The sequence below is a fragment of the Delphinapterus leucas genome, chromosome 21 (assembly GCF_059928025.1).
Source record: "Delphinapterus leucas isolate spDelLeu-1000000601 "Yukka" chromosome 21, BTC_Dleu_Yukka2, whole genome shotgun sequence".
NCBI lineage: Eukaryota > Metazoa > Chordata > Mammalia > Artiodactyla > Monodontidae > Delphinapterus > Delphinapterus leucas.
The window spans coordinates 18,806,727-18,827,438 of NC_143149.1; the positions used below are offsets into that span (position 1 = coordinate 18,806,727).

Sequence of the window (20,712 nt, forward strand, 5' to 3'; positions counted from 1 at the left end):
TTTTCATCTTGTGTGTTTTTCTGTCAATGTGGTTTTTGTTCCACAGGCTGCAGGATTTTAGTTCTTCTTGCTTCTGCTGTGTGCCCTCTGGTGGATGAGGGTATCTAAGAGGCGTGTGCAAGTTTCCTGATGGGAGGGACTGGTGGTGGGAAGAGCTGGCTGTTGCTCTGGTGGGCATAGCTCCATAAAATTTTAATCCGCTTGTCTGCTGATGGGTGGGGCTGCGTTCCTTCCCTATTGGTTGTTTGGCCTGAGGCGACCCAACACTGGAGCCTATGGGCTCTTTGGTGGGGCTAATGGTGGACTCTGGGAGGGCTCACGCCAAGGAGTATCTCCCAGAACTTCTGCTGCCAGTGTCCTTGTCCTCATAGTGAGCCACAGCTGCCCCCCCCCCCGCCTCTGCAGGAGACGTCCAACACTAGCAGGTGGGTCTGGTTCAGTCTCCTGTGGGGTCACTGCTTCTTCCCCTGGGTCCCAATGTGTGCACTACTTTGTGTGTGCCCTCCAGTAGTGGAGTCTCTATTTCCCCCAGTTCTGTCGGAATCCTGCAGTCAAATCCCACTAGCCTTCAAAATCTGATTCTCTAGGAATTCCTCCTCCCATTGCCAGACCCCCAGGTTGGGAAGCCTGACTTGGGGCTCAGAACCTTCACTCCATTGGGTGGACTTCTGTGGTATAAGTGTTCTCCAGTTTGTGAGTCACCCACCCAGCAGTTATGGGAATTGATTTCATTGTGATTCCATGCCTCCTACTGTCTCATTGTGGCTTCTCCTTTGTCTTTGGATGTGGGGTATCCAAAAAATCATTGCCAAGACCTATGTCAAGCAATTTTTTCCCCCCACTGTTTGCATCTAGGAGTTTTTGTAATCATGTTTTATGATTAAGCCTCTGATGTATTTTGAGTTAAATTTGTGGGTGATGTAAGCTAAGGGTCCACTTTCATTCTTTTGCATGTGTTTACAAGTTGTTCCAGCACTTGTTGAAGAGACTGTACTTTTCCTATTGGATGTTCTTGGATCCCTTGTCAAATATTATTTGAATCTAAGTTCTGGGCTGTCTTCTGTTCCATTGTTCTATGTGTCTGTTTTTATGCCACTACCATACTGTCTTAATTGCTGTAGTTTTGTAGTATAGTTTGAAATCAGGAAGTATGATGCCTCCAGCTTTGTTCTTCTTTGTCAGGATTGCTTTGTCTTTTCAGGGTCTTTTGTGGTTACATACAAATCTTAGGATTGCTTTTTCTATTTCTGTGAAGAATGCCATTGGAATTTTGATTGAACGTAATCCCTATCTATGGATGGCTTTGCATAATGTGAACATGTAACAATATTAAATCTTCCAGTCCATGAACACAAAATGTCTTTTAATTTGTGTGTATCTTCTTCATTTTTTTCAGCAGAGCCTTGTAGTTTTTGTTAGTATACAGATTTGTCACTTACTTTGTTAAATTTATTCCTGGGCAGTTTATTATTTTGATGCTGTTGTGAAATGTGATAGTTTTCTTTATTTCCTTTTCAGGTGTGTTGATAGCATATAGAAATACAAATAATTTCTGCAGGTTGATATTTATATCCCGCAGTTTTACTGAATTGTTGATTTAGTTCCAATAGTTTTTGGTTGAGTCTTTGAGATTTTCTATATAAATAAATCATATCATTTGCCAACAAAGATAATTTTACTTCTTCCTTTTTGATGTGGATGTCTTTTCTTTTTCTTGCCTGATAGCTCTGGCTCAGACTTCCAGTACTATGTTGAATAAGAGTGATAAGAGTGTACATCCTTATCTTTTTCCTGATCTTAGAGGAAAAGCTTTCAATTTTTCACCATTAAGTATAATGTTAGCTGTGGGTTTATTTTATATGGAGTTTATATGTTCAGGTATGTTCTCTCTATATCTCATTTGTAGAGGGTTTTTATAACAAAAAATGTAGTTTGTGAAATGCTCTTTCTGTATCTATTGAAATGATTTATGTGATATTTGTCTTAGTGTAGTGTATCACAATTAATAATTTGCATATTTTGAACTATCCTTGCATCTCAGAGATGAAACTCACTTGATGATGGTGTATGATCCTTTTAATGTACTGTTGAATTCAGTTTACTCATTTTTTATTGAGAATTTTTGCCTATATATCCATCAGGGATGTTAGTCTGTAATTTTTTTTTCTCATAGTTTCCTTATATGGTTTTCATATGAGAGTAATACTGGTCTCATAAAATGACTTTTGAATTCTTCCCTCCTCTTCAGTTTTTTGGAGGAGTGGGAGAAGAATTGGCATTAATTATTTTAAAGCTTGGTAGAATTCATCCATGAAACCATTTGGTCCTGGTGTTTTCTCTCTTGGGAGTTTTTTTTTTTTACTTCTTTGATTTCTTTGACCCACTGGTTGTAAGTAACATGTTTAATCTTCACACTTTTGCGTTTTTCTTCCCATTTTTTTCTTGTGAGTTATTTGCACTTTCATACTTATTGTGGTTGAAGAAGATGCTTGATATGATTTTATTCTTCTTGAATTTGTTGAGACTTGTTTGGTAACCTAGCTTGTGATCTGTTCTGGAGAATGTACTGTGTAAACTTGAAGAATGTATTCTGATGCTTTTGGATGACGTGTACTGTATATGTCTATTAAGTCAGTCTGATCTAATGAGTCATTTAAATCTGATAACTTATTTTCTGTTTGGATGATCTATCCATTGGTATAAGTGAGGTGTTAATGTTTCCTACTATTGTAGTGCTTTCAGTTTCTCATTTTAAGTCCATTAATATTTGCTTCATTTTTCTTGGTGGTCTTCTGTTGGATAAATATACATTTATAGATATGATATCTTCTTGCTGAATTGATCGCTTCATAATTATGTAATACCTTCTTTCCCCTTTATGATTATGTAATGCTGTCTTTGTCTTTTGTTAAAGAATCTGTTTTAAAGTTTATTTTGTCTGACATGAATATTACTACCTTAGCTTTATTTTTATTTGCATGGCGTATCTTTTCCCATCTCTTCACTTTCAGTCTGTGTGTGTCTTTATCTCTGAAGTGAATCTCTTGTAGGCAGCATATAGATGGGTTTTGCTTTTTATCCATTTAGCCACCCTATGGCTTTTGATTTGAGTATTTAGTTGATTTACATTTAAAGTGATTATTGATGGGTATGTAGCTTTTGGCCATTTTGTTACTTGTTTTCTGTTTTTTTTCAGTTCTTCTCTGTTCTTTCAGTCTCTTTCCTTGTGATTTGAGTTTTCTTTAGTGTTATAGTTGGGTTTCTTTCTTTTTGTTTATTGTATTTCTATTATAGGTTTTGGCTTGGTTACAATGAGGGGTGTGTATATATGTATTATGTACATACATATAATCTACCTGTTTGAAACAGTTATTTAAGTTCAAACACATTCTAAAAGCGCTACATTTTTTACTAACTTCCTCACACACCCATTTTGTTTGTGTCATATTTTACATCTTTATTTGTATCCCTTAACTGTTGACTGTAGTTCTAGTTGATATTTACAATTTTCATTTTTTAACCTGTGTACCAGCTTAAGTGATTGATCCACTGTCTTTACTATATATTTACCTTTACCAGTGAGATTTTTTCCTTCACCTGTTAAAGCCTTTTCCTTTTCACTTAAAGAACACCCTTTAACATTTCTTGTAAGGCCAGTTTGATGGTGATGAACTCTTTTAGTTCTTCTTTGTCTGGGAAATTCAATATCTCCTTCAATTCTGAATGATAACTTTGCCAGTAGTGTATACTTGGTTGTGGGTTTTTCCTTTGAGCACTTTAAATATATAACGTCACTGTCTCTGGTTTGTAAAATTTCTGCTGAAAAATCAGCTGCTGGCCTTATGGGTGTTCCCTTATATGTGACTCTTTGTGTTTTGCTGTCTTTAAAATTCTCTCTTTATCTTTCACTTTTGCCATTTTAACTATGATATGTCTTATCATAGATCTCTTTGGGTTCATCTTGTTTGGGACTCTGGCTTCCTGGACTTGGTATATTTTCTTCGGTTAGGGAAAGTTTAACCATTATCTCATCAAATATGTTTTCTGCCCTTTCCTCTCTTCTCCTTCTGGGACCCCTATAATGCAAACATTAGTACACTTGATGTTATCCCACAGATCATTTAAACTATCATTAAAGAGAAAAACAAACCTTTACTTTTGCTATTCTGATGGAGTGATTTCCACTATTTTATCTTCCAGTTTGCGAATGTGTTCTTCTGTATCACCTAATCTGCTATTAATGCTTTCTAGTGTATTTCTCGTTTCACTTACTCTATTATTCATCTATGACTGGTTCTTTCTTATATTTTCAAGTTCTTTGTTAGAGTTCTCCCTGTGTTCCTCTATTCTTTTTCTAAGCTCAATGAGTATTTTTATGACAATTTTTTGAATTATTTTATCAAGCAAATTACTTACCTCTATTTCATTGGGTTTTTTTCCTGAGGTTTTATCTTGTTTATTTTGTTTGTAACATATACCTCTGACTTCTCATTTTGTTTGACATTTTCCTTTGTCTCTATTAAATTAAGCAAAGCAGTTACCTATCCCACTCTTGAACGCATGTCTTTGTGTGGGAGCATCCTTATATAGTCTCCATGTGCCCAGTAGCTTTGGTGAGAGAGCTGGATCTAAAGTGAGCATGGGCTGCATCTTTCCCCAGGGTGTGCTGGTGGCCACCACCTTGGTCAAGTGTAGGCTGGATCCACAGGGGCTAGAGCCAGAACCTGTTGCCAGTCAGAGCTTCTCCTTTGATATGATGGTGATCATTGCCCTATTGAGGGTAGTGACAAGGCAACAATCAGGAACAAGCAGCAGCTTCTCCCCAGTGCAAAAGCAGTCTTCACCTTGTCCTGAGTGAACTCCTCTTCTCCCTGGCACAATGGTAGTTACTGCCTTGGCCAAGGCCCAGAGCCAGGGCCCAAGGAGCTGGAGCCAGAACCCAGTGCAGGTTGGGGGTGCACTGGGGTAGTCCTGGCAGGCCAACCAGAGAACCAGGCAGTTTTTAATCTGCTACCTCTGTGCTAAAACTGGGAGCAAGCAAGTCTGTGTGTGTACTCAAGAGCAGAATCTCAGTTTCCTGCAATCCTCCTGTAAGTCTCACTGGTTTTCAAACCAACCAAGGAGGCTTGTCTCTCCAGTGCTGGACCTCAGGGCTGGGGTGCCCAACGTGGAGCTTGAACCCCTTGGTCTTTAGGGAGGATCCCTGAGGCTGTGATATTCTCCTCTTCTTCCAGATCACCCACTGGGGATGTGGGTCTCAACTATATTACTTTTGCTCTCCTACCAGACTCCGTGTGGTTCTCTCTTTATAACCTTGGTTGTAGAAGAGCTGTTCTGCTAGTCTTTATGTTGATTTTAATGAGACTCAATATATGTATAGTTGTAGTTTTGATGTTTGTTGAGGGAGGTGAGCTCAGCGTCTTCCTACTCTACCATCTTTATCCCACCCCTCTTAATGAGTTTTAAGAGTTTTTCATGTATTCTAGGTACAGGTCCTTTATCAGATACATGCTTTGCAAAGACTTTTTTTCTGGTCTATGACTTATGTTTTCACTCTCTAAAGTATCTTTTGAAGAGTAGACATTATTTTTCTGTTTTATTTTTATTAATACTAAGAAAAATCTTTATTTTTTTATTGAATTATAGTTGATTTACAATGTTTTAGTTTCTGGTATACAGTGGAGTGATTCAGTTATATACTATATATCTATATCTACACATATATATTCTTTTTCAGATTCTTTTCCATTATAGGTTATTAAGATATTGAATATAGTTCCCTGTGCTATACAGTAGGACCTTGTTGTTTTATCTGTTTTATACATAGCAGTGTGTATCTGCTAATTCCAAACTCCTAATTTATTCCTCCCCCTCCTTTCCCCTTTGGTAACCATAAGTTTGTTTTCTATGTCTGTGAGTCTGTTTGTGTTTTGTAAGTAAGTTCATTTGTATCATATTTTAGATTCCACACATAAGTGAAATCATATGATATTTGTCTTTGTCTGACTTACTTCACTAGGTCCATCCATGTTGCTGAAAATGGCATTATTTCATTCGTTTTTATGGCTGAATAGTATTTTATTGTGTTGATGGACGTTTAGGTTGCTAGCATGTCTTGGCTCTTGCATATACTGCTGCTATGAAAGTTGGGGCACATGTAATTTTTGAATTAGTTTTCTCTGGATATATGTCCAGGAGTGGGATTGCTAGATCATATGATAGTTCTATTTTTAGTTTTTTGAAGAACCTCCATACCATTCTCCATAGTGGCTACACCAATTTACATTGCCACCAACAGTGTAGGAGGGTTCCCTTTTCTCCACACCTTCTCCAGCATTTATTGTTTGTGGACATTTTAATGATGGCCGTTCTGACTGTGTGAGGTGATACCTCTTTGTAGTTTTGATTTGCATATCTCTGATAATTAACGATGTTGAGCATCTTTTCATGTACCTATTGGCCATCCATATGTTTTCTTTGGAGAAATGTCAGTGTAGGTTTTCTGCCCACTTTTTTGATTGGGTGGTTTGTTTTTTCGTTATTGAGTTGTATGAAGTCTTTGTATATTTTGGAAATTAAGTCTTTGTCAGTTGCATTGTTTGCAAATATTTTATGCCAGTCTGTAAATTCTTTTCATTTTGTTTATGATTTCCTAGACATTAATTTTAAATGAAGTCCAAGTTATTAATTTGGTTTTTTACAGATCATACTTAGTGCAATATCTATGAAATTGTTGTTTGACCCAAAATTACAAAGATTTTTTCCTAAAAGAGTTATATTTTAGGTTTTAAATTTAGGCCTGTGATCCACTTTAAGTTAACTTTGATCCATACTTCACACCTTACATATAAATTAATTTTTAGACGTATGGATATCCAGTTGTTCAACATTTGCTGAGACTATCCTTTCTCCACTCTGTTGCCTTTGCAATTTTGTCAAACATCAGCTGTCCATATCTGTGGCCCTAATTATAGACTCCATTCTGTTCTGTTGATACATATCTTTGTCCAAATGTGTCACTATTTTGATTACTGTAGTTTTATATTAAGTGTTAGAATCAATATCATTCTTTTTTTTTCTTAAAGTTGTTTTGGCTATTTTAGGTCCTTTGCATTTTTATACCAATTTTGTAATTAGCTCGTCAATTTCTACCAAAAAAATAGCCTCCTGGAATTCTGATTCAGATTGCATTGAATTTATAGATATCTGGGGAGAAATGACATCTTAACAATATTGAGTCTTCCAATCTGTGAATGCAGTGTATCTCTTTAGATTTTCTTTAATTTCTCTCAGCAACATTTTAGGGTTTTTAGTGTAAAAATCTTGAATTCCTTTCACAAGATATATTCATAAGTATTTCATGTTTTGATAGTATTGTAAATGGCCTTCTGCCTCATTTCTGATGTCTTTTTTAAATTATATGTAGAAGTACAACTGATTTTGGTATATCGGTCTTGCATTCTATGACTCTGTTAAGCTCATTAGTTCTAATAACTTTTTTGCGGTAAATTTTCTGGATTTCTACCTAGGCAATTATATGACCTTTGGAGATAGTTTCATTTAATCCTTTCTAATCTGAATGCCTTTTTATTTCATTTTCTCACCTAATGGTATTGGTTAAGACCTCTCTCTAGTGTATTATTGAAGATAAATGGTGGGAAAGACCATTCTTGTTTGTTTCTGATCTTACCAGGAAAGCATTAAAACTTTAACTGTAAGTATGACATTGACTGTATGGTTTCCATAGATACTCTTGACCAGGTTGAGGAGGTTCTCTTCAGCCTAGTTTGGTGAGAGTTCTAATCAGAAGTAGGTGTGATTTTTTTTTCCCTAGTGATCTTGAATTTACAGATGTTAAAACATACAATGATTTTTTTTAAATAATTTTTTTTAAGATTTTTTTTGATGTGGACCATTTTTATAAAGTCTTTATTGAATTTGTTACAATATTGCTTCTGTATTGTTTTGTTCTTTTGGCCACAGGGCATGTGGGATCTTAGCTCCCTGACCAGGGATCGAACCCACACCTCCTGCACTGGAAGGTGAAGTTTCAACCACTGGACTGCCAGGCAAGTCCCATATACAATGACTTTTATGTCTTTCAAAAATCATTATCTTCTTTTAAAATATTGAATTTAAAAAATAAGGTTTTTTAATACCATTTTATCTAACCCTGGGAGTTGAGCACTTTTTACCACTCCTCCTCTTCTTAGTCATTACCAATGTGAGTTGTAGGGATAATGTATTAAGATTGTGATAATTAAAATTTTAATGTACTTACTGAAATTTTAAATGTATTAAGGATTTTTAAAAATCAATTGGTTTACTTATTTACAACAATGTTCACACAACTTTTTACATTTCACTGGTATCAATATTTATTGATCTCTTGTTCCTTTTTGTTCAAGTTCTTATATTTGATTAATCATATGGTTGAATAAAGAATATTTTTTGAGTAATTTTTCCATGAAAATAATAGGCAATACATTTTGCCCTCACAGAGAAATTAAAACTGTCATACAATTAGATAGGCATAGAATTTAGGGTAACTACATGTTCCTTAAAACTCTAGAGTGATACTAGTTCAATTTCATCTCAATGTTATCAGGTCTTAAAATTCTTTGCAGTTATCTGTTCATTTTAATTAGTTTTCTTTTCAGACTATAGAATTCCACCCCCCATGTTTGTCTTAAAATTAGTGATTTCTTGAGGATATATCTTGGGATTAATTTCTTCTATTAGCTTATTCTGTAACATGTTAAATCATTTAGCCTTCAAACTCAGATTATTTATTTAAAGTCCTTTTTTTTTTTGGCTGCATTGGGTCTTTGCTGTATGTGGGCTTTCTCTAGTTGTGGTGAGCAGGGGCTGCTCTTTGCGGTGTGTGGGCTGTAGGCGCGCGGGCTTCAGTAATTGTGGCACATGGGCTTAGTAGTTGTGGTTTGCAGGCTCTAGAGTGCAGGCTCAGTAGTTGTGGCACACGGGCTTAGTTGCTCCATGGCATGTGGGATCTTCCCGGACCAGGGCTCAAACCCGTGTCCCCTGCATTGGCAGGCAGACTCTTAACCACTGCGCCACCAGGGAAGGCCCAGCTTATTTATTCAGTACAGGAAAGCTTTCTTCTATGATATATTTGATTACTACTTCAATTTCAGTTATGATAATCTTCCTTAAGAGCGTCTATTATTTTTTGACTGAATATTCATTTCTTTTTATGTCTTTGCTCACTGTTTTAGTGTCTTCATTCACCTTGGGAACTCTTACAGTCTCAAATTTTTCTCTACCACACTGAGTTAATTTCCTACAGATTTGCCTCTATTAATCTCTTTAATTTAGTTTATAATTGTTTTTTTCAATTTTTTTCCTACATAGTCTCACCACTGCCATCTCCTTTTGATCCTATACTCTATCTTAATCATGTCCCCTTTCATCTTAGTTTACACTGCTATGGACATGATCCTTTTTGTTGTCTGCATCTTATTGAAAATACAAATCAGCTTTCATTTTTCTATTTTTATTCAATTTACTAGTGAACATATTGGACAGTATAGCATCAAAATTCAATTAATAAATTGACTAAGTTGAAATTTGTGCAGCTCTTTAGACAAATTACTTGAGTATGTCAAGGATCTAGCTAGTGTCAGAGTGTAATCTACAACAATATCATGAAAGTTTTTACTACCACTCTTAAATTCCAGAAGATCCATCGGCATGTCACTGAAATAATGAATCCCCTATTCAAGAATCTGCACCACTACTTCCATTCTTTATGCCTCTAATCTGTCTAGGGGATGCTGAGATTCCAGGTTCAGAGTAGTTTATACCTGCTGGTGTACAAAGAAGAGTGGCAAAAGGCCAAGATTGATGGAAATATATGGAAGGCAAAGATACTTCTTCTATCTCTTGAAACTCTTCCAGAAATGTTCCTTCCCAACACCTGAGAGAAATTCTTGGACCCATAGAGACTATGAATTCCAAAGCAAAGATGGTGCTCACTAGACACTCACATTCAAGTATAAACAGGAATAGGAGACAAAAGACAGAGCATTCTAACAATTTTTAGCATCTGGAAAGCAAACTTTATTAAGGAAAATTGATTGCACATGGATTAGAAAAGACTGGAAGGGAATTTAATAATTAGAAAGAAATGATGTATTCTCCCTTGCCGTTGAGAACAAGGGTAAATGAAATTGGCTTAGAGAATAAAATGTCTTGTTTAAATATTACAACATACTTTTTTATGTGTGGCTTTTATTACATCTTTCAAATATAAAAGTGACTCTTCTGAATATCTTTAAAAATAGATGATAGTTGTGTGTGTTTGGAATTGCTTATCTAAAGGTGAGTAATAATACTTTATATAAACTACTACTCCCAATGTTTCAATATGGCCTTTTCACTTTTTTGTGATAGTATACTTCTTAATGGACGGTTTTTCCTTGTAAATTTGATGTAATAGTTCTTTCTGTGTAACAGAAGCTATTCTTAGGCTCCATATTATTAAATTTCTACTGATTTAATAATAGAAATCAAGGTTCTTTATTGGCAGTACATTTTCTAATTACAGGGTTTTGCTAGGGTTGCTACCCTATTCTTCTCCATCCTTTTCACACTCCAAGGATATAGCCTTTATCCAAGGTCCTGGTTTCTCACGCTGGAGACATATGCGTTTTTTCCTTGATCCCATGGATCATGGTATTTCTTTATGGAAAATCGCAAATAGTATATACCATTACTCTTTTTCTACAAGTATTATGGAAAAAAGATAATACTAAGGGTGGACTACTCCTAGTAACTTCCCAGGATGCACATGAGCATAACTGAAACGGAATATCCCAACCCCAGCCCTAATCCTGAAACATTATTAAAGTTAGCTTTTTGGAGAGGTAATATTCTAGAGCCCTGGGGGTTTAAGATTCAAATAGAAGTAATGTAAACTCAGAAAAACAAAACTTTTAAATGCCTCATTCTGTATTCATTGTTTGATATCTAACAACCCAAAGCAGAATAACATGCATAAGAAGTTTCTTGCTGGGCTTCCCTGGGGGCACAGAGGTTGAGAGTCCACCTGCTGATGCAGGGGACACGGGTTCGTGCCCTGGTGCGGGAAGATCCCACATGCCACGGAGCGGCTGGGCCCGTGAGCCATGGCCGCGGAGCCTGTGCTCCACAACAGTGAGAGGCCTGCGTACCGCCAAAATAAAATTTCTTGCTATAACTTGCATTCCCAGATAATCACCTTTCTGAGGCCACTTATAGCCCCCTTTCTATAAGATGAAGGTATATTTTGGGAAAAGTACTTTTGGAAATACACACATCTCTTATTTAGTATAAAAATCTAGGTAAATAATGATTTTTTAGGTGAATGGCATAAGGTACGTTTTATACTGTGCTCAGTGTGGTAACGATAAATGTTCGTAGCAGAATAAAAGAGAAAAGATGGTTGAACTTATAAAATCTTTGTTCATAGTTTTCTTCTTTGAGTCAGACCTGCATTTAGTCCCTTGGTGTAGTAGATAATTAGTCAGTAACATCTAATACAATATTAGAGCCCAAATATTTCTGCCTTATCTTTTTGTCTGTTATTCCCACAACCCTAAAAAGACACCATTGAGGAAGATGGTTTGCTACTGGCAACACTTTCTCTTTCTCACTTAAGGTTGTTACCTTAGTGCTAATTATAGTTTCCAGAATGAATACAGTAAACCGACTTGTTATGGAAATCAGTAGCTTTGGTACCTGAGCAGTGACTCTTAACTGGGTGGGAGCAAGAGTTTTGTTAGCCACATGTTTTTGCCTGATTGTATTGGGCTCTGAATCTCCGAAGTGAGCACACATTGGGATTGGTGGGTGAAGGAGAAGGAAATGGTGTTCTTCAGATGCTCTTTTTGTTTGAGATTTAAGCACAGACTCCTTGCTGATCATTTCTAATCTGGTCCATCTACACTGAAGTTAGGTGAATTCCTTCAAGAAACTGACAAAACTGTACATCAGTAGCTTTACTTTTTCAGAACTTTCATGAATTTACACTTCCTGTGTCCCTATATATGTGTGTGTGTGATACTTTAAAAGGGAATTTCAGAGAGAAGAAAAGAGGATGAATTGGGAACAGTTAGCCAGTAGGCATCACAGCCCATCAATCTTGGAGCATTTATTTTCCTCTGTGCTGTAGGCAACTATCAATACAGAATCTGTAGTTATACTTGCCTTATCAACTATAAGAAGCTGTAAGCCTCAAATAAGATAATATATGTGCAAAAATTTCAAAGAGTTAGAGGTGCCATATAAAAAGTTAGTATTATTTATTTATTTATTATAAATGTATTTATTTATTTTTGGCTGTGTTAAGTCTTCATTGCTGCACACGGGCTTTTTCTAGTTGCAGCGAGTGGGGGTTACTCTTCATTGTGGTGCGTGGGCTTCTCATTACGGTGGCTTCTCCTGTTGCAGAGCACAGGCTCTAGGTGCGTGGGCTTCAGTAGTTGCAGCATGTGGGCTCAGTAGTTGTGGCCCACGGCCTTATTTGCTCCAAGGCATGTGGGATCTTCACGGACCAGGGCTCGAACCCGTGTCCCCTGTATTGGCAGGCAGATTCTTAGCCACCATGCCACCAGGGAAGTCCCCAAAGTTAGTATTACTTATATACTTTGAATCTGCTCGAGTTGTGGGACTCTGTGTTTCCTCCTTGATCCACTAACATCTAGCACAGCACAAGACTGAATTTAGATATTCAAGCTTATATTTAAGCAGCATACGTAGAGATGTAAGATCTTCTACCCATTAATTTTTGTGCCCTGTCACCAAGATAGGATAAAATTAAATCTCCCTTCATAAGTAATGAGGATTGAAGTAAAGGGAATAGGGGCTGTGGGAAAGCCATAGAGGCAAGTTATGCCTTTTTTCATGTTGGGAACAGCTTGGTAACCCCTCTCATCCCCCAATAAGGGTGTGATGGTAATCCTGTTACCTTGATTTTTTTCACATAATAAAGGTTTAATCTCACAGAGAGTTATAGAATTCTTTTGGAAGACGTCACTTTAAATGATTATAATATCCAAAGAAGGCCTTAAAATAATGTATTTTGCAATGGTAGCGTGTAAGACCATTAAGAAGAAATATTTAAATGATAATATAGCTCATTGCCAATTAGAGACAATAGGAATGTGGCAAAAAGTACTACTAATAGGCCCCCGAAGAATGTTAAAAATGGATTTGAATATCTAGCACAGTGACACTAAATGTTAAAATTTCTTAAACACCAAATACTGATAATACAGAGAAGGTTAAGAAGCTGCATTGAACCTTGCAAATATGAATACATGGGCAAATAACAAATCTAAATCCATGCGTTTTGAGTTAGGACTGAAATTTGAAAACAGTATATTAACACATCAAGTATTGCATAGATGCTTCAGAAATAGTATTCCCTAAGTACCAAGCAACAGCCTTCTCTCCCAGAGGAATGGCAAGCCACGTGCTCACTTTCAGGAATTCGTCCTTTCATAAAGAAATCTAAAAACATGTGCTAAATATAGAAGTGCCTTCTTCCTTAGGGGTCATAGAAAAAAGTGTAGCTACATGATCATAGGTGAAAATGAGGCACCAGAAATTAAAAAGCTTTATGAGAACTTTCAAAAGCTTCTCTTTATGAGAATGAATTTTTTTCATAATCAGCTGAAAAGATGCTGATATAAAAGCAATCACCAGTGAAGATATTCTTCAAGGCTACTGTCCCTTGCATAGTGATACACTAAATGTGTTGTACAATACAGAAACTACCAGGCATTTGAAAAGCAGTGAATTAGACAGGCACATCTTTTCTATATCTAAAAATGGTATAGTAGAATTTCAGAAGAATTAAAGAAAAAGAATTGAAAAACAATCTCACACCCCTCCCCACCATTTAACTTGATTTCCTTTTTCTAACATTGGTTTGATTATCTTGTTTTCTGCCCATTTTTCTCATGTTTTCCACACTGATCAACCTCTTTACCCCTATACAAAGGCACAATACAACAGGGAAACAAAGGCACATTCAGAAGCAATGCCTCTTTTGTATAAAAGAATTTTGCCTTTTTACCATTAAGGATATTTTATTTATATATACATATGTGTATATTTGTAAATCTACCTTTTTGGTCATTATGTACCTAATTTAGACTCTGAAAGTCCAGGTGATGGGACCATGTCTTCTTGAATAGCACTGGTTTTAGGTTGCCAAAAAAAATTCTTTTTAAATAGTTACATGTGTAATTTCTTTGTGGTGGTAAGAAAAAAACCCATAAAATTTACCATTTTAACCATTTTAATGAGTATATCCAGTGTATTAATTACATCACAATGTTGTTCAACAATCACCACTATCTAGTTCCAGAGTATTTGTCACCCCAAAAGAAAACCCTAAACCCATTATGTAGTCATGCCCCATGTTTCTCCTGCCCCCTGGCTTCTGGCTACCACTAATCTGCTCTCTATCTCTATAGATTTTTCTATTGTTGGCATTTCGTATAAATGGAATTGGCTTTTTGTGTCTGGATCCTTTCACTTAACATAATGTTTTCAAGGTTCACATGTTTTAGCGTGTATCAGCAATTCATTCCTTTTTATGGCTGAGTAATGTTTCATTGCATGGATACACGCATTTTGTTTATTCGTTCATTAGCTAATGGCCATTTGGGTTGTTCCATCTGTTGACAATTATAAATAGTGCAGCTATGTAACTTCGTGTACATATTTTTGTTTGAACATCTGTTTTCAGTTCTTTGGGGTATATACTTAGGAGTGGAATTGCTGGGTCATATGGTAATTATATGTTTAATTCATTGAGAAACCATTAAATTGTTTCCAAAGCAGCTTATTCATTTGACATTCACACTAATAATGTGTGAATGTGCACTCCCACTTTTCCACATGCTTGCTAACACTTGTTCATTTTCTTTTTAAATTGCAGCCTTTCTGGTGGGTGTGAAATGGTATCTCATTTTGACTTTGATTTAGCATTTGCCAAATAACTAATGACATTGAGCATCTTTTCATGTGTTTGTTGGCTGGTTTTGTATCTTTGTCCTAATGTTTACTCAAGTCTTTGCCTATTGTATTAGATTCTTAGGGCTCTTGAAACAAAGTACCACAAACTGGATGGCAAAAAATGACAGAAATTCATGGCCTCCATGTTCTGGAGGTTAGAAGTCTAAAATGAAGGTGTTGGCAGGGCCATGTTTCCCCCAAAATCTTCAGGGGAATCTATCCTTGTCTCTTCGTAGCTTCTGGTGGTTTGCTGGCAATGCTTAGCATTCTTTGACTTGTAGCTGCATCCTGCCAATCCTCCATATAGGAATTCTCCCTTTGTCTGTCTTCACATAGTTGCCTTTGTCTAAGGACACCAGTCTTACTGTATTAGGGGTCCACCCTATTACAGTATGACTTCATATTAACAAATTACATCTGCAGAAACTCTATTTCCAAACCAGCCCTTCCAAGGTACTGTTCTTAGGACTTTCATTTATCTTTCTTGGGTGGAACACAGTTCAGCCCACAACATCCATTTTTATTTGGGACTTTATCTTTTTGTTATTGTAATGTTCTTTATTCTAGATATTAGATCCTTATTAGATTTGATATGCAGATGTTTTCTCCAATTCTGTGGATTGTGTCTTCACTCCCTTGAAAATGTCTTTTTTGCACAAAAGTTTTTAATTTTGCTGAAGTCCAATTTATTTTTCTTGCTTGTGTTTTTGGTGTCATATCCAAGAAACCATTGCCAAATCTAAGATCATGAAGATTTAATGCCTATGCTTTCTTCTAAGAGTTTCAAGTTTTAGCTCTTATATTTAGGTCTTTGATCCATTTTGAGTTAGTTTTTTGTAAATGGCATGAGGTAAGTGTCCAACTTCATTCTTTTGCTTGTGGGAATCCAGCTGTCCCATTATCACTTCTTGAAGAGACTATTCTTTCTTCATTGAAAGATTTTGGCACCCTTGTCAAAAGTTAAAAGAACAGAGACTAGAGTTATATTTTGGGGCTCTCAATTTTATTCTGTTCATCTGCATGTTTATCCTTATGCCAGTGCCTATTTGGGGGACCTTGTAGTTGTCAGTACCGATATTTCCATTACTGAAGCATTGAAGTATGTTTCAAAATTGGGACATGTGAGTCTTCCAACTTTGTTCCTCTTTTTCAACATTGTTTTGGCTATTGAGGGCCCCTTGCAATTCCATGTGAATTTTGGAATCAGCTTGCTTATTTTTGCAAAAAGGCCACTGGACTTTAATAGGGATTGTATTAAATCTGCAGATTGCTTTGGAGAATATTGCTGTCTTAACAATATTGTTTTCCAATATATGAGCACAGAATGTTTTTCCATTATTTAGGTCTTCTTTAATTTGTTGCAGTAAAGTTTTATATTTTTAGGTCCTTGATTAAAATTTATTCGAAAGTATCTTACTCTCCTTGATACTACCTTAAATGGAACTTTTATTAATTTCCATTTCAGATTGTTCATTGTTAATGTATAGAAATACAGCTGATTTTTGCATGTTGATCATGTATCCTGTAGCTCTGAAATCATTTACTTTTAAAACATTCTTTATACTTTTAATATATAAAGATCATGTCATCTGTTAATAGTTTTATGTCTTCATTTCAAATTTTGTTGTCTCATTTCTTTTTCTTGCTGAATTGTTCTGGCTAGAACATCTAGTACAGTGTTGAATAGAAGCGGTGAAAGGGGGTATTCTCATGTTCCTTAAGGGGAAAGCTTTAAGTCTTTAATTATTCAGTATGATGCTACTGTATATTTTTCACAAATGTCCTTTATCAAGCTGAAGAAGTTCTCTTCTAACTTGTAGTATGTTGAGACTTTTTAAGAATGAAAGTGTATTGAATTTTGCCAAATGATTTTTCTTCATCAACTAATAATACTGTGTAGCTTTCCTGCCTTCACTCTAGTAATGTAGTCTATTACACTGAATTTTTTTTATCAGTTAAACCACCTTTACATTGCTGGAATAAACCCCACTTGGTCATGCTGTATAAAACTTTTAATATGCTGTTGGATTAGATTTGCTAATATTTTGTTGAGGATTTCTGCATGCAGTCATAAGGGATACTGGTCTATAATTATATTATAGTGTCTTTTCCTGGTTTTAGTATCAGAGTAAATGCTGGCCACATAAAATTAATTAGGAAGTATTCCATTATCCATTTTTTGGGGAAGAGTTTAAGAAGGATTAGTGTTCATTCTTCTTCATTGGTGAATTCTACCAAATGTTTGAAGCCATCTGGTATTGCGTTTTTATTTATTGGGAGCTTTTTAAAAACTGATTTGATTTTCTTGTTATAGGTTTGTTCAGATTTTCTGTTACCTTCTTGATTCAGTTTTGGTAGTTATGTTTCTACAAATTTATCTATATCATTTAGGTTATCTAATTTGTAGTTGTACAGTTGTTTATAGTACTCTATAATTTCTGTAGGGTGTTAATGTTCCCAATTTCATTTCTGATTTTAGTAATTAGAATTTTTTTTTTTATACTTAGTCTGAAAAGGTCATCAAAATTGACAAACCTTTAGCTAAAGAATCAAGCTTTGGTTTCCTTGACTTTTTCAATTGTTTCTCTATTTTGTTTGTTTCTCCTCTAGATTTTTTTATTTCCTTCCTTCTCCTACATTTGGACTTAGATTGCTCTTCTTTCTCTAGTTCCTTAAGATGTAAAGTTATGATACTGATTTGAGATTTTAAAAAATATAGGCATTATCGCTATAAATATTCCTCTGAGTATCGTTTTCACTGCATCCCATAAGTTTTGGCGTAAAGTGTCTTTTTCTTCTTTTCAACTCCAGGTATTCTCTAATTTCCCTTGTAATATTTTTTTCCTTTGACCCATTGGTTGCTTAACAGTGTGCTGTTTAATTCCACATAGAGTTGACCCTTGAACAATGTAGGTTTGAACTGCACAAATCGACTTATACACAGATTTTTCCATAGTAAATAGTGAACAGTACTACATGGCCTGTGGTTGGTTGAATCCATGGATGTAGAGGAACCATAGATACAGAGAGCTAACTATAAGTTATATGCAGATTAACACTGCCTTGTTTAAGTGTCAACTGTACTTGTGAGTTTTCTAGTTTTCCTTCTATTACTGAATTTTTGTGGGTTTGTTTTTTTTAGTTTCATTCCATTGTGGTTGGAGAAGATACTTTGTATTATTTTGATATTTTAAAAGTTACTGAGACTTTCTAAAATAGTCTGTACTGGAGAATGTTAACATGTGAACTGGTGAAGAATGTGTATCATGCTGGTATTGGTGGAGTGTTGTATATATGTTAGAATTCACTGGCTTATAGCATTGTTTTTGTCCTCTATTTGCCTTTTTCTCTTTGGTCACCATTTGCATGGAATATCTCTTTCCACGTATTCATTTTAGTGTATTTGTGTCTTTGGATATAAAGTGAGTTTCTTATAGACAGTATATAGTTGGATATATTTTTTTAAATATTAAATACATTTTATGGACAAAGGTATACATGAATGAACATTTTTATGTCTCTCAAACCTTTCTGAATATATTGGGTTATATATATAAACTTGGTGCCTCTACGTAGAAGAATATTAGATATCAGTCTCAGAAAAGTACTTTTCTGCATGTACCATACCTTATTTTTTAAAAAAATAAGGTAACATTGGTTTGTAACATTATATAATGTACACAGGAAACATATATATCAACTTCTATATACACTGCACTGTGGTTACCACCAAAAGTTTAGTTTCCATCCATCACCATACAGTTGACCCCATTTCACCCTCCCTCACCCTGCTCCCTCTTTTCCTCTGGGAAGTATTAATCTGTTCTCTGTATCTATGTGTTTGTTTTGTTTATACATTTATTTTTTATATTCCACATATGAGTGAAATTGTATGGTATTTGCCTTACTCTGTTGGACTTATTTCACTTAGCATAATAGTCTCAAGCTCCATGTCATAAATGTCAAGATTTTATGCTTTTTATGGTTGATTAGTATTCTCTTGTATATAGGCATGTATATATGTGTGTATACACACACAAACACACACACACATACACATCTTTATCCATTCATCCATCAGTGGGTACTTGGATTGTGTCCATATCTTTCCATATTTTGGCTGTTGTAAATAATGCTGCAATGAACATAGAGGTGCATATATCTTTTCAAGTTAGTGGTTTTGTATCTTTGGATAAGTTGAATACCTCAGTTGAATACCTCAGTTGAATACAAAGTTGAATACCTCAATCATATAGTAGTTCTATTCTTTTTTGAGGGACCTCCATAATGTTTTCCATAGCAGCTGCACCAATTTACATTCCCACTAACATTATGTTTATGAGGGTTCCCTTTTCTCCACGTTCTTGCCAACACTTGTTATTTCTTGCGTTTTTGATAATAGCCACTCTGATGGGGGTGTGGTCATATCTCATTGTGGTTCTGATTTGCATTTTCCTAAAAATTAGTGCTGAACATCTTTTCATGTGACTGTTAGCCATCTGTGTCTTTGGAAAAATGTTTATTCAGATCTTCTGCCCATTTTTTGGATTGAATTGTTTGTTTTTGTTATGAGTTCTTTATATATTTGGAATATTAACTCCTTATCAGATATGACTTGCAAATATCTTCTCTCATTTGGTAGATCTTTTAATTTTGTTGATGATTTCCTTTACTGTGCAGAAGTTTTTAATTTGATGTAGTCCATTTATTTATTTTTGCTTTTGCTTCCCTTGCCTGAGGAGACATATCCAGAAAGATATTGCTGAGACCTAAGTCAAAGAGCATACTGCCTATGTTTTCTTCTAGGAATTTTATATGGTTTTAGGTCTTATATTCACCTTTAATCCATTTTGAGTTAATTTTTGTGTATGGTACAAAAAATGTATTTTCCTTCTTTTTCATGTGGCTGTCCAGTTTTTCAACACCATTTATTGAAGAGGTAATCCTTTCTACACTGTATGTTCTTTGTTCCTCTGTTGTAAATTAATTGTCCTGCTGTATGTCTGGGCTTATTTCTGAGCTCTCAATTCTGTTCCATTGATCTTTATGTCTGTTGTTTTTTTTTTTGCTAATACCATGCTGTGTTGATTGCTATAGCTTTGTAGTATAATTTGCAATCAGGGAGTGTGATATCTCCAGCTTTCTTTTTTCTCAGAATTCCTTTAGCTATTCAAGTTCTTTTGTGGTTCCATACAAATTTTAGGATTTTTTGTTTTAAATCTGTAAAAAAACTGTCATTGGGATTTTGATAGCAATTTCACAGAATTTGTAGATTGCTTCAGGTAATATGGTCATTTTAGTAATGTTAATTCTTCCAATCCATGAACACAAGATATTTTCCTGCTTCTTTGTGTCTTCAGTTTCTTTCAACAGTGTCTTAGAGTTTTTAGTGGACAGGTCTTTTAGCACCTTTGTCCAATTTATTTTATTCTTTTTTGCTGTGACTGTAAATTGGATTGTTTTCTTAGTTTCTCTTCCAGTGAGTTCATTTTAGTGTATAGAAGAGCAACATCTTTTTGTATATTGAATTTTATACCCTGAAACTTTGTATCCTTTTATTATTTTTATTGGTTTTTTGGTGGAGTCTTTATGGTTTTCTATATATAAGATCATGTCATCTTTAGTGACAATTATACTACTTTCTTTCCAATTTCAATGTTTATTTCTCTGTCTTGCCTAATTGGC

The 20,712-nt window shown here is 35.3% G+C and overlaps 1 protein-coding gene across 1 annotated transcript in view; it reads right to left on the minus strand.

The window, feature by feature from the left end:
• Nucleotides 1-20,712, minus strand: part of TUSC3 (tumor suppressor candidate 3) — a 218,477-nt gene continuing 197,765 nt past the window's right edge. The window contains exon 10 of the mRNA XM_022571105.2: nt 1-20,712. This exon is cut by the window's right edge and continues 8,593 nt beyond it. The gene's annotated coding sequence lies outside the window, so the exon portion shown is untranslated.